General features: G+C 38.6%; 1 long non-coding RNA gene across 1 annotated transcript; it reads right to left on the bottom strand.

The window, feature by feature from the left end:
* Positions 1 to 1,119: 1,119 nt before the first annotated feature.
* On the bottom strand, positions 1,120 to 2,903 carry LOC111885507 (uncharacterized). The gene is made up of 3 exons (XR_002848124.3): positions 2,010 to 2,903; positions 1,795 to 1,895; positions 1,120 to 1,710 (listed from the first exon to the last, which is right to left on the bottom strand). It is a non-coding gene; the product is annotated as an uncharacterized LOC111885507 (long non-coding RNA).
* Between the last annotated feature and the right edge of the window lie 1,863 nt (positions 2,904 to 4,766).

The raw sequence follows: 4,766 nt of genomic DNA, 5'->3' as shown, positions 1-4,766 counted from the left end.
TGGTTCATCAGGAAGGATGTCATCCATCCATTTTTTCAACTCCCTTAAATCTTCGTCTGAGTCATATCACTCATCTTCTCGCACTAATTTATGTTCCACTTCTTCAAGAAAAGCGTCAAAAGCATCAAGATTTTGAAAATACTTAAAATAAAACGAACTAAAAACAAAATAAATAAAAACTGAAAACGACTAAACTCACGTCGTGAGAGATGAGTCTCACATCGTGAAAACTAAACAAACAGAAAAATTAATTTTTGTAGAAAATTAACTTTTTGCGGTTTTTACCCCACAAAAATGATCGATTAACCTAAAGCAATTAAAATTAACTAAAAAGCCATTCCCTGGCAACGGCGCCAAAAACTTGATATGTCGAAATACTACTACACTTAATTTTACCTACTATCTAACTAGTTATTCGACTCGGGCAGTGTACCTTTTCGCAAATAGTATAGCACAAACAGTCGGGTATTAAACATAGGGAACAGTTTTAATTATCTAATCTAGTTACTAAAAACTAACCTAAAGACTAGCAAAAGTTAAATTGGTTTTTATCTGATTTTGCAAGTTCAAAAAAAACTTAAATTCTTTAACTACGATTCAATCAATATTAAAAACACTTCCGTTTAGTTCGAATCCTCTACTCTTTTATGGTTAGCTACTAATTATAGATAATTAATGTTGGTTACCAAGTACTAAATTATTAGTAATTTGAGTGCAAATTTACTAATGTTTCACTAATTCATGTAAAACTATGCATGGTCGCACACAATCAAATACATAATCAACTATTGATTATGGTTTGGGCTAAGTAAGATTATTCAAACAAACATAATTATAGTCATAGTTTACGTTCTCCAGCATAGCTAAATTCAATTACTTTAACTACTTATCTAAGACCGAGTTTGATCCTAGCTCTAGCAATTCAATGGTCACTAAATCACTAGGTTTCAAGTTTATGTAACTTAATAATCACTAAGCTACACAGAACATGAATTCAAGCAATTTAAGTATTAAATTATAGCATGCTAGGTATTAATAATCGAACAAAAGCACATAAACAACAATTATAAATCCATAAACTAATAAAATAAGAAAGTCTGCTAATTTAGCTACTCATATCTAAAAGTAAACACACAAGTTCATAATAACTTGACATAATTAAACTAATGCAAACCGAATGTAGTGTTCTAATCTTCAAATTTTCGATCTTCAAACAATCACTCCTTCCAAAAGGTGTTTTTCGCACTTTTCTGACCTCTAAGCTCGATTATAACTACAGAAAATCATATCCAACCCCTCAAAGTTGATATGCTAAGGGATATTTATAGTTTTCAAAAATCGTGTCTCATGTCGTGAGAATTAGTGTCTCACGTCGTGAGATCAATAGAATTCATCTTTGGCAAGGAAACTGCATTCCGCGTAGCTATCTTCAGAAGAATCAATCTCACGTCGTGAGATGATACTCCTCACGTTGTGAGAACTTGGAATTAGCATTTGGCATGAAAACTAAAGTCGTCCGAAATTTTGTCTAGTTTTCAGATCATTTTGAATCTCACCAATCGGAGTTACGAGTCATGAGATATGGTCAAAATACCGAAGAGGGGTCAAACTGTCTAAAAACATCCTTTTTGTATCTTTTTCAGATCCAGTCCTCCAAGTATCTAACTTTTCTCGGTTTCAATCATTTTCTTCAATAATGTCCACTCTTGGCTGCAAAATATATTTTAAACATTATAAGTACCAAATATCTTTTCAATTAATTAAATTATAGCTTAAAATGTATTAAAATATTACCTAGAAATGTGTATAAATATGAAACTATCAGGAATCCAAACTCCCCAGAGTATCTTGAAACTTCTTGCTGAGCGCAAGAGATACAAATGATTGGGTAGCCCCTGAATCAAAAAGAATATGAGCCGACAAACCATTGACCAAAAATGTTCCTATAAAATATCATAACCATATAAGCATAAACAATAAAATAAATAAGAGAGAAATAGATCACATACCAGTCATGACGTCTGGCGCTACTCGGGCCTCCTCTGTAGTCAGATGAAATGCGCTACTCTTCACCGTAGGAGCTTCCGCCTTGACCGGGTAGCCATCTGTAATCCTCACCACTATGGCGAGTGCAAGCACCGCCACTGCTCTTCCTCCTCTAACCAAACTCGGACAATCGGACTTTTTATGACCGGTCCGCTTGCATTGGAAACAAATCAAGCCCTTCTTGGGGCAATTCCTACTCATGTGGCCTGGCTGGCCACAAGCATAACATGTCGAGCCTGCTGCTCCATAGGCTCCACTGTGCGATGTAACGACCCAAAAATCAAGGGTAAAAATTTCATTTTTATTTAGTCGAAACACAAATGTTACTTCATTCAATCATTCAAAACATTACTTAATTGAAACATTTATCAGAAATATGTCCCAAAATCACATAATGCGGAAAACACGGGTGTGTACGCTGCTATCAAGCCGAGCCCTTCCTTTCCAAACTGATGATACCTGAAACCATAAACAAAACTGTAAGCACGAAGCTTAGTGAGTTAGCAAGAGCTTACCCCACATAATCCAGATTATCACATAATCCATATTAGTTGTATAAGCTACACATATCACATATCCATGTATACAAACATATGGGGTGCCATGGAAACCCTCCAAGGTCTTATACACATAATCACATAAACAGTATCAACTGCACAAGTCCTTCATATAAGAAAATAGGGATGCCCTGGAAACCCTCCAGGGTTTTACTCCAGGTGCCACTGGAACCCCTGCGTGGTCTTAGCCCACTGCCATGGGAACCCCACATGGTCTTACTACCTGCCATGAGAACCCCCACATGGTCTTAACTGCCATGGGAACCCCTACATGGTCTTAACTGCCACGGGGACCCCCTGGGGTCTTCCATACAAATATCATATCAACATAACACATAATCAATTACAGTACACACATACAAACCCTATAAGCCATACATACCAACATATAAAAGTGCCATGGAAACCCTCCATGGTCTTACACCGGATGCCATAGGAACCCCCACATGGTCTTAGATCACTGCCATGGGACCCGCACATGGTCTTAGCCTGGAATGCCATGGCAACCCCCACATGGCCTTATATCCAACTGCCTCAGGAACCCCCCGGGGTCTTCCATGCAAGTATCACAAAGACAACTAGCATACCAAATACCACACAATCAACTAGCATACCACATATAACTACTTGCCATGGGAACCCCTGCATGGTCTTCACATAAATACATAATGTATCAGTATCACATTCACAATAATCATCACAACTAAATAAATGGGTTGGGCTTGGTGTCTTAGACCCATTCGTTTGGTGAGGAGACTCACCTTGAATGCAAAAGCTTCCTGAAAGAAACCCTTAGTTGTTGCCTTGTCCACTTCCTAAGCTATGAATACTAAAATATCACCTAATTAGTAATTGGGTTCTATATCATGATCCATAATCCATACTTGGGTAAAATAACCATTTTACCCCTAGCCCAAGATATACTTAAATAAGGACCAAGTCCAAAACTCCAAAATCCATAAAGGCCCACTAATGGCCTAATTTTACAAATTGCGCCCAAACCCTTACATAGGCCCTTCCTAAAGCCCATTTATTATTTACTGAATCATTATACTTGTCCATATCTAGCCCAACAACATCCATGCACTTACAAGCCCATTAGTGGCCAATTTTCCGAATTGGGCCCAAACTCCTTATTGGGCCTCATCCTATGATCCAATCCTTTAATTAGCCCACAACACAGCCAACCAGCTAGTCGATTAGGGTCTAGGAATCTAGGCCTAAAAAGATGGCCCAAACCAGAAGCCCAAAGTCTAAAATCCCAAACAAAGGCGTACGCAGGGCATACCCCTCTTGTACATTGGGCGTACCCTCTCCTCACATTGACCATCTACGGGATGGTTGACTCTGTACGCGGGAAATACATCGACTTATGCAGGTCATACTCGCAAAACTTGCAAACTACTTTTGAGACTTAATCAGTTAAGAGCTTTGCATCTAATCTTCAGAGAACCACCAAATGAAGCTCTTCATGCACAAAGTTGGCACCTTTATGCATTTGCATGGATCAAAGGGTCTTAATGACTAACTTAACCCAATAATACTCATCTAGGACATGCATGAATGGTTTCTAGCCTCAAAGATCGCAACTTCATGGGCTTATAACCTCTGAAATGCTAAGAGTAGCAACTCAAATCTCCTGAAGTGGTGTCTACCCAATAGATATTGCTCATGAGGCCAAAAAGGGACAAAAAAACCCACATATTCATAAATAACAACATCTAGTGATCAAGCTTAGAACTTTTTACCTTCTTTGAGCTGAAAATGTAGCAAAAAGTCCCGATCTACAAGCCCTCCCTTAAACCACCACCTTGTATTGAGCTTCCACTTCTTGAAATGCACCAAAAAGCACCCAAAATGCACCCATAAAGCTCACAACACTCTTGGATGAAGCTACCAACCAAAATTAGGGTTTAAGGCTCTGAGAATGAAAGAGAGGCACACCCCGTTTGGACTTAAGGTGCTTTAAATAGTGAGCAACCCCTAAAAGTTAGGGTTTTGGAGATCCTGGACATACGTTAGGTGTACATCCTCACATCCGCGTTTCACTTACCCAACACTACGCTGGGCATTCTCAGCTTACGTTGAGCGTACTCACTATTTGTCGCCTTTTCATGCATGCTGGAATACAAGTTTTTCTCACCTAGGGACCAAAACTGCCAA

Source organism: Lactuca sativa, chromosome 9, assembly GCF_002870075.4.
Source record: "Lactuca sativa cultivar Salinas chromosome 9, Lsat_Salinas_v11, whole genome shotgun sequence".
NCBI classification, from domain to species: Eukaryota; Viridiplantae; Streptophyta; class Magnoliopsida; order Asterales; family Asteraceae; genus Lactuca; species Lactuca sativa.
This window is presented reverse-complemented; position numbering and strand designations above follow the sequence as displayed.